The sequence below is a fragment of the Alligator mississippiensis genome, chromosome 2 (genome assembly GCF_030867095.1).
Source record: "Alligator mississippiensis isolate rAllMis1 chromosome 2, rAllMis1, whole genome shotgun sequence".
Lineage (NCBI taxonomy): Eukaryota > Metazoa > Chordata > Crocodylia > Alligatoridae > Alligator > Alligator mississippiensis.
This window is the reverse complement of record NC_081825.1, coordinates 28301865-28312183: the sequence shown is the minus strand read 5'-3', so window position 1 is coordinate 28312183 and position 10319 is coordinate 28301865.

The window sequence follows — 10319 nt, the reverse complement described above, 5'->3', positions numbered from 1 at the left end:
CCTTGTTTCAGACAAATTGGCAGGGCAAAACACCTCCACATTCAGTCCTGGGCATATACCCTCTGCCACAGCCTTTCCCTGTATGGGAAAGCTTTCAGAGCTACACAGCAATGGCCCATTCTCTACTGTAGACCTTTCCATTTGCTATTGCTGTGTGATTCTGAAAGCTTCCTCATGAAGGGAAAGACTGTGGCAGAGCGTTTACACTCAGGATGAACGTGGAGGTGTTTTGCTCCACCAACTTATCTGAAAAAGGGAAGTACTATGAGAGGTCCACAGTAGAGAATGTGCTTGTTTTTCCCATGCAGAACACTGAGTGAATTGACCCTTAATGAGAATTCCACTTACTGAGCTAGAGGAACAGGCATGACTGCAAGCCTGGCTTCAGGTGTGAATTATGAACAGAAAGAAGGCGGAGTTGATTCTGTCTGTAGCATTCAGACAAACAGCACTCTCCAAAGGTATTTATAGGATACAGCCCATAACATTTGAGGGAAGGATAGCTGGTTAGCATACTAATCTACTATCTGAAAGTTCTTCCTGAAGGCAACTCAAGTTGATAAAATGCTGTTAATATACTCCAGAATAGAAGACAATAACCTGGATTCTGAAAAGGATGTAAAGTTCCTGGTGAAGGGGAGACAAGCAGCTTAACATGAGCATGCAGTGTGAAGCATAACAGAAACTGTTAATAAGACTATTTGTTGTATATATATCCAGGAATAAATAGTAGGGAAGTGGTTTTACCTCTAGGTACAATGTGGGTGAGGCTGATACTGGAATATTACATCCAAGTCTAGGATTGTCATTTTAAAAAATGATGTTAAAAAATTATAGCAGGTACAGAGAAAAACCACAAGAAATGACTTGATAGTGAAAGAAAATGACTTATGGTTAAGGACCTACTTAAATCAAAAGTTTCATGATTTTCACAAAAACTGTGAAAAATGGCAGTTTCTGTGATCACCACAAAAAATAGTTTCCTGCAATTTTGCATAGGGTTGCCCTCCCCCCCCTCCCCCCACCGCCAAAAAAAAATAAAAGCTTTCCAGAATACATAGAAAATGCAGCAATCCCTGCAGCCATAGAGTATGTGTTTTGAGAGAGAGCTACTGAGAGGCTGAGCTAGTAATGTAGACTCAGTGAAGGTGCCAGTCTGGAAAGCAAAAGGGATTTGGCACCATCTTTTAAGAAACCAGATGCAACACTGCAGCAATGCTGCAGTCTGAAGATGATGAGTGACAAGAAATCTGAGAAAGCTAAATACATTTCTGCTCAGGATTGCATAAGGCAGCTCCCTATAGGAACCTTGCATGCAGATGGTGGTAAATTGTTTTGTTCATTGTGCAACATGACTCTGGGTGTGTTGAGGAAAAACAGCATTGATTGGCATTTAGAGTCCAAATCACATATAAAAGCGAAAGGTTGCTGCAGAGGCTAAAGGTCAGAACAAGAAACAAGTGACTATGTCATTGATCTTTAAAAGAACCACTGAAAGCAGTTTGACAAGAAGAGAGGATACATTTGTGCTAGTGGAGGCATTCATGACTGCCAACATTCTTCTGGAGAAAATTAATAACCCTAAATTAAGGGGCTACTTGAACAAACATATGCCAAATGCTGGTAGTTTCCCATGTGTGAACAAGTTTCACCAAGATTATCTACCAGAAGTAATTGCTTTGCATGTTCAGCCTACAAAATCTGCATTGGCAGAATGAATAAATCTCAGTTGTAGCAGATGAAGTAACAGATGCCCAAGATAACTATGTTCTATACATTTTATTTGTACCTAGGAGCTGGACAGACCATGACCTGTTTGTTTTTCAAAGTCAGTTCACCTTGAATCTGTCATCATAGAATCATATCATATCATAATTGTAGGGTCAGAAGGGACCTTGAAGATCTTCTAGTCTGACCCCCTGCCTGGACAGGAGGAAACTGGGCTCAAATGACCCCAGCCAGGTAGGCATCAAGCCTCTTCTTAAAGACCCTCAGGGTAGGAGCCAGCACTACTTCCCTTGGAAGTTGGTTCCAGATCCTAGCCGCCCTGACTGAGAAGTAGTTCTTACAGATGTCTAATAACAAAACCTACTCTCCAACAACTTGTGGCCGTTATTCTTTGTTATCCCTGGGGGCGATAGGGGAAACAGGGTCTCCCCCAAACCCTTCTGGTCCCCCCTAGTGAGTTTATAGATGGTCACCAGGTCCCCCCTCAGCCTTCTCTTGTGGAGGCTGAACAGGTTCAGGTCCTGTAGCCTCTCAGTGTAGGGTCTGCCCTGCTGTCCCCAGATCATGCGGGTGGCCCTCCTCTGGACCCTCTCAATGTTGTCCACATCCCTTTTGAAGTGGGGCACCCAGAACTGGACACAGTACTCTAGCTGTGGCCTGACCAGTGTCGCATAGAGGGGGAGGATCACCTCCTTGGCCCTACTTGAGATGCACCTGTGGATGCACGATAAGGTCTGGTTAGCCCTGTCAATTGTGACCTCGCGTTGTCGGCCCATATTCATCTCGGAGTCAGTAATGACTCCAAGATCCCTTTCTGCCTCTGTGCTCTCAAGAAGGGAGTTTCCCATCTTATAAGTGCGCTGCTGGTTACTACTGCCCAAGTGCAGCACCCTGCACTTGTCCGTATTGAAACGCATCCTGTTTTTGTTAGCCCACCCCTGCAACCTATCCAGGTCTTGCTGCAGTCTTTCCCTCCCTACTAAAGTGCCACCTCACCCCAGATTTTGGTATCATCAGCAAATTTAAACAGATTGCTTTTCACCTCATCACCCAAATTGCTGATAAAGAAATTGAACAGTGCGGGCCCAAGGACCGAGCCCTGGGGGACTCCACTGCTCACTTCCCCCCAGGTCAAATATGACCTGTCCACCACCACCCTCTGAGTACGACCCTTCAGCCAATTTGCAATCCATCTGACTGTGTAGGCATCAATGCCACAGTCGCCTAGTTTTTTAATGAGGATGGGGGTGGTTGATAGTGTCACAGGCCTTGCTGAAGTCCAGAAAGATTACATCCACGGCGACACTTGCATCCAATGCTTTTGTGACCTGATCGTAAAAGACAATAAGCCCCTAATGAAACCGTGTCATGACCTGCCCCTAATGAAACCGTGCTGGTTGCTCTTGAGTATCATCCCTGATGCCGGCCCATCACAGATGTGCTCCTTGATGATCTTCTCAAAGAGTTTCCCCAGGATTGAGGTAAGACCGGTGGGCCTATAGTTGCTCGGGTTCTCCCTCCTCCCTTTTTTTATAGATGGGGACCACATTGGCTATCTTCCAATCATCTGGCACCTGGCTTGAGCACCACGAGCGCTCGTAAAGCTGTGCCAAGGGCCCTGCAATAACCCCTGCTAGCTCCCTCAACACCCTGGGGTGGAGAGCATCTGGACCTGCTGATTTGAACACCTCCAGCCCCTCCAGAAGCACTCTAACCTGGTCCTCCTCAACCTTAGGTCTGGAGGCATTCCCCTCGAGTCTGTCTTGAATCACAGTGGGGGAGTCCCGGTCCCTGCACAAGAAAATGGAGGTGAAGAATTTGTTAAAGAGGTCTGCCTTCTCCTCTGGTGCAACCACCAGATTGCCCAGTGTATCTTGCAGGGGCCCCATGTTTCCCGGTGCCTTCTTCATCCTCCCTATATATTTGAAAAAGGACTTTTTATTATCTTTGATCTTGGACGCTAGTCCTAGCTCTATGTCTGCCTTAGTTTTCCTAACAGCCCCCCTACAGACCTGAGCAGTGGAGGTATACTCCTCTTTGGAGTTAGCCCCCACCTTCCACTGGGTGTATGTCGCCTTTTTGGCAACCAGGCATTCCCGGATGTCCTTGGTGAGCCAGGGGGGCTTTTGGGCACTCTTGCCCCCCTTGCTTCTTGTTGGGATCGTCACCCCTTGTGCCCTGAGTATCGTCTCCTTAAGGAATGACCACTCATCTTGGGCACTGAGTTCCCCTGCCCTCAAGAACCCCAGCACCTCTCCCACTAATCTCAACTCGTTGAAGTTGGCCCTCTTGAAGTCTAGGGCTACCGCCTTGCTGCAGGCCCTTGACACCCTGTGCTGGATGGTGAATTCCAGCAAGCGATGATCAGTATCACCCAGGTGGTCAAGGACCTAGAGCCCTCTTACCAGATCATCGCCTGTGGCCAGGACCGGTCCACCAGGGCATTTCCTCTGGTGGGACTGTGCACCTCCTGGGTTAAGTGGAGGTCCTGTATCTTGGCCAGGAACCTCCTGGAATGGTCCGACCTGACTGACTGCTCCTCCCAGCAGATGTCTGGGTAATTTAAATCACCCATGACATCTACATCCCTTGCCTTAAGTGCCTCTGCAAGCTGGCCTGAAAATTCCCGGTCCAGCTCCTCCCCTTGGTTGGGGGGTCTGTAGTAGACCCCCACCGTTAAATCCCTCTCCCCACATCCCCCTTGTATCTTGACTCAGAGCACTTCAGCTTGCCCCTCCTCTGACCCCATTTTTCTGGCAGAGGATGTGTATTGCTCTTTGACATAGAGTGCCACACCCCCTCCCTTCCTTCCTTCTCTATCCCACCTGTAAAGCCTATCGCCCCTAATGCTAACTGCCGAGTTGTGGGGTGAATCTCACCACGTTTCTCTAAGCTCTACTATGTCTGGGTTTGAACTGGCTATTCTGAGGGTGAGTTCCTCCTGTTTATTCCCCATACTACGAGCATTGGTATATAAGCATTTAAGGCCTTGCATAGCTGCACGTGCCACCCCCTGATTAGGAAGACTATCTGGACCCCTGTTTCTTACCTGGGCACTCCTTGCATGTGTCACTTGTCTTGCTTGGGTGGTGTCTCCTCGTCTTCCTGTGGCCCCCTCCCCCGGTGAGGCTAGTTTAAAGCTCGTCATACGAGATCAGCCAGCCTGAAAGAGAAGACACACTTGCCTTTAGGAGAGAGGTGAAGCCCATCCCACCCCAGCAAGTCCCTTGCCTGAAAGCATGGGTCATTATCTAGGAACCCAAGGCCCTCCTGGTGGCACCAACTCCATAAGCGCTTGTTGACCTCACCAATGCACCTTTTTCAGATATGTGGGGAGCCGGAGGAAAAGCAGGGGCAACATTGGACCCCTGCTGAACCAGATGGGGCAACTGACAACTGACGCCCAGGAAAAAGCCAACCTATTAAATAGGTACTTTGCGTCAGTCTTTCATCAGCTCCATGGGACGCCCATGCCCGCTACAGGGCCAGGAAGTCTGGGTGAGGGTGATCCCCTGCCCTCCATTAATGCTGACTTTCTGAAGGAACATCTTGAGAAGCTGGATACCTTCAAGTCAGCTGGCCCTGACAATCTTCACCCCAGGGTACTCAAGGAGCTGGCGAGCATCATAGCCCAGCCACTAGCACGGATCTTTGAAAACTCTTGGTGCTCTGGTGTAGTGCCTGAAGACTGGAAGAAGGCTAATGTGGTGCCTATCTTCAAGAAAGGGAGGAAAGTGGATCCGGCTAACTATAGGCCCATCAGCCTGACTTCTATCCTGGGGAAGATCTTAGAAAAGTTTATTAAAGAGGCCATCCTTAATGGACTGGCCGATGTCAACATCTTAAGGGATAGCCAGCACGGGTTGGTTGCCGGTAGGTCTTGCTTGACCAATCTCATTTCCTTCTACGACCAGGTGACCTATCACCTGGACAAGGGAGAAGAGATTGATGTCATATATCTTGACTTCAAAAAAGCCTTCGATCTGGTGTCCCATGATCGCCTCTTGGAGAAACTGGCCAATTGTCGCCTTGGGTCCTCCACGATCCACTGGCTGGAAAATTGGCTCCGGGGTCGGACCCAGAGGGTAGTAATTGATGGAAGTCACTCATCGTGGTGTCCTGTGACCAGTGGGGTCCCCCAAGGCTCTGTCCTTGGACCCATACTGTTCAACATCTTCATTAATGATGTGGACACTGGAGTCAGAAGCGTACTGGCCAAGTTCGCTGATGACACCAAACTTTGGGGCAAAGCATCTACACCAGAAGACAGGCGGGTGATCCAGGCTGACCTGGACAGGCTCAGCAAGTGGGCGGATGAGAATCTGATGGTGTTCAACGCCGATAAATGCAAGGTTCTCCACCTTGGGAAAAAAACCCTGCAGCATCCTTATAGGCTCGGCAGTGCTATGTTGGCTAGCACTATAGAAGAAAGAGACTTGGGGGCCATCATTGACCACAAGATGAACATGAGCCTGCAATGCGATGCTGCGGCTAGTAAAGCGACCAAAACGCTGGCTTGCATCCATAGATGCTTCTTAAGCAAATCCCGGGACGTCATTCTCCCCCTGTACTCGGCCTTAGTGAGGCCGCAGCTGGAGTACTGCATCCAGTTTTGGGCTCCACAATTCAAAAAGGATGTGGAGAAGCTTGAGAGAGTCCAGAGAAGAGCCACGCGCATGATCAGAGGTCAGGGAAGCAGACCCTACGATGACAGGCTGAGAGCCCTGGGGCTCTTTAGCCTGGAAAAGCGCAGGCTCAGGGGTGATCTGATGGCCACCTACAAGTTTATCGGGGTGACCATCGGTATCTAGGGGAAACTTTGTTCACCAGAGCGCCCCAAGGGATGACGAGGTTGAATGGTCACAAACTACTTCAAGATCGTTTCAGGCTGGACATAAGGAAGAATTTCTTTACTGTCCGAGCCCCCAAGGTCTGGAACAGCCTGCCACCGGAGGTTGTTCAAGTGCCTTCATTGAACACCTTCAAGATGAAACTGGATGCTTATCTTGCTGGGATCCTATGACCCCAGCTGACTTCCTGCCCTTTGGGCAGGGGGCTGGACTCGATGATCTTCCAAGGTCCCTTCCAGCCCTAATGTCTATGAAATCTATGAAATGCAGGCCTCGTGCTGCCGTCCCTGCCTACTCACCGGAAGAAGAGAGGAGAATACCACTTGCGCCCCCATCTCCTTAAGCTTGGCTCCCAGAACTATGGGGTACTAGTCTGCAGGCCGGATGTAGGCTGGGATCCTCTCCTTGATGTCCCGAACCTGAGCCCCAGGCATGAAGCAGACTTCCCGCGTCATGGGGTCAGGCTGGCAGATGGGACCTTCCAGTCCTCATAGGATGGAGTCTCCGATGACGAGGACCCAGTGTTTCTTCCTGCTGGTGTTCGTTCTCTGCCATTTCCATATTGTGTGGGGAGTGGCATCGTCCCCGCTGGAGGCATTTGTTCTGTCTTTCTCCATCACAGCTGCCAGTGCCTCAAACCTGTTCCCCAGGTGTACCTGGGGGGCTTCCACCACTCGAGGCCAAGCAGCTCTGGATCTGGACACCTTCTGCCACTCCTGCATTGGACACGTCTCCTGTGGGGGCTGTACAGTGGGTGACCGGGCCTGCAGAGAACAGAGATAGGCATCGATTTCATTCTCTGCCTCCCTGATCCCCCTCAGCCTGCTCACCTCAGCCTGGAGCTCCCTCACCTGCTCCTCCAGGGCCCTAAGTCGGGCACCAGAGGCACAGGCAAGGGGACCACCAGGCCCCACCCCCCCAGGACCCCACCGAGCCCCTCCCCAATTTTTCTGTCAATTTTTCTACCATGGCACAAGCTGTAGTGAAGGTTGTTGTAAACTATGGCTTAGATGTCACAAGATCTCAGCATTTCTGCATGATAATGCAATGTATATGTTCAGATCTTTCTCTGATGTTCTCCATGGAATGATGCCCAACACAGTTCATGTCACCCACAATACACACATCCTTTCTTTAGTAAGTGACACCTGGCACACATGTTTTCCTGATGTAGATAGCCTGGTTTCCTCCTTTAAAAAAGCATTCAAACATTGTCCAAGCCATAAGCTTCAATACAGGAAGTCCATCACTTATCGAAGCGGGGATTTACATGAGATTGTGCACTTTCACTAGAGCCAGTGCTTACAAGGTGGAATTTGTAGTTTAATGGAGTTTGTTACCATGCAATAAGTATGAAGTACTACCAGCAATTCTGTGTGAGGAGCTTGAAATCACACCTGGAACATAGTGCATGGTTAAACTACGTGATCTCTTAAGACAGAGCAACATTGAAGATAAAGTTAAGGTTGTTGCTGAAGCTGTAATTTGGTTCATGGATCTTATAATGTGGTTTGAAAGTTAGCAGGCTTTGATCCACCAAGCACACAACAAACTTATGGATTTGACCAGTTGGGTTGATGATGTGGCATCACAACAACTTTCTAACTGTCAACAGGAAAACCAGTGGAAACAAGAACTGTTCCAGGCAACAGCTGCAAAGTTGAATCGGTACTACAAGTCCAACAAGTGGTCACATCTTCATGTGCAAGTAGTTGTGACTAAATTTACTGCACATTAGCTTAATGCACAGTAAGCAATTTTTGGCAGATATCTACATGTGCATGCATAGACAGAGAGAGAAATTATTATTTGATGGGGCTGAGTGCATGCATCAGAATGAGAATTAAAACTCCCATCATGCTGTGCACAGTGCAACTCATGCATGGTTAGGCCTCTTCTTCCTCAGCCATGCGAAGCTGAGTATGCGTGGGGTGATGGCCTTGCTGCATGCTGAGTGGCGCCGTGGTACTGCTGCTGTCACCGGCCACTATGAAATTAGTTTGGGGGGACCCCCCTAAGTGCCCCCAGGCCTTGGGCTTCCACCACCTTTGTGTGCAGAGATCTGGCATTAAATTTAGTGACAGTTCCCTCCAGCCCTGCCATGTGCCTCTGTGGCCACTGGGGAAAGCTCCAGCCTCTGGCCACAGCCTGCACTTGGCAGCCATGTCTGAAGCCAGCCCAGCTGCCAGCACTTGGAAGCCATCTTTAAAACACACCCCCTGCACTATGATCTCTGGGCAGCCACTTCCAGTGCTGAGAGAAGCAGCATAGCAAGGACACAGGCAGCACATGGCAGCTCTGCCCCATCTGCAGTCCTCAGCAATGGCTGCCCCAGCCCCTGGCCCTGGCACCCAGAAACAGGGTTTCCAGATCCTCCTGGCCACCTCAGTTGTCTGCTGACTCGCTGCCATCACCACTGCCTTGCTTAAGGCCATCTCACTCCACCATTTCCCCTACAGTCACTGCATGGTTGACCACCGTGTGCCCTCCGAGGGCCCCTGCCACTGTGCAGCTGCTGCTGCTGGCCATGTTGATGAGGGGCTCCAGGAGGCCTCTGCTGAGGCTGCCATTGCCCTCCTGGCCCTCCTGTTGCACTGCCTCTGGGCCCACCATGCCAACTGGGACTGGCGGTAGGGTGTGGTACAGTGTAACTGAGATGACGAGAAGTGGGTTGATGCCTTCAGGATGACCCAGGCCACCTTCGCTGACTTGCTTCACTAGCTCTAGCCCCACCTAGAGCACCAAGACACTGGCATGCACCGGGCCCTCCCCACCAACACCCACCTGGCCCTAGCACTGATCAAGTTGGCCATTCCTGGGGCACCTGTTCGGGGTGGGCAAGGCCACCGCTGGTAAGTCAATCCTTGAGTTGTGTGGCATCCTCCAGGGTGTGCTGGTGGACACAGTCCTCTGCATCCATGACCCCCAGGTGGCAGTTGCAGGATTCCATGCACTGGGGTTCCCACGAGGCCTTGGACGGGACCCACATCCCAGTCACCTGCCCACCCCACACAGGTCCTACTATAGCCACAGGGGGTTCCACTCAGTGGTCCTCCAGGTGGTTGTTGATCTCCAGGGGACCTTCATCCATGTCAGCACTGTCTGGGCAGGCAGTTCACATGACACATGTGTATTCCAGAACTCTGAACTGGGGGCAGGCATGGTGAGTGGGTGCTTTGCACCAGGAGTAAAGGACCTGGAGCTGGATGCCATTGTCATTCCACCCCTCCTCATAGGAGACCTAGCATACCTGCTACTCCCATAGCTGATGAGGCCGTTCACTGGTGACCTGGACCCCACCAGGCTCATTTTAATTGATGCCTCAGCTGGAACTGTGCTCTTGTCGAGTGTGCCTTTGACCGCCTCAAAGACCTGGTGGTGGCAGCATGACCTGCAGCAGCAACACCAGTGGCAGGTCCCACTGGCAAGGCCCCAGGTGAGCCATGCGCCTGGCAGTGGGTCCCAGGGCACCAGGTACGGGAGGCTCCGGTGAACCACCTCTTCGAGCACTCCTTAGGCCCAGCCACCCCCAACACCACTCTCAGGCCAGGCACATGTTTGGATAAAAAAAAGATTTATTCCCCTCACAACACCCACCCCCATCCCTCCCCTCTCCCTCTTCAACACATAGAGCCTTCTTTCCCTTCCCTCCCCAACACAAGGAGCCCTCTCTCCCCTCAAGCAACAGAGCCAAGAAACAGCCTCTCCACCAGCCTCCCCACCCACTAACAATAAAAAAAC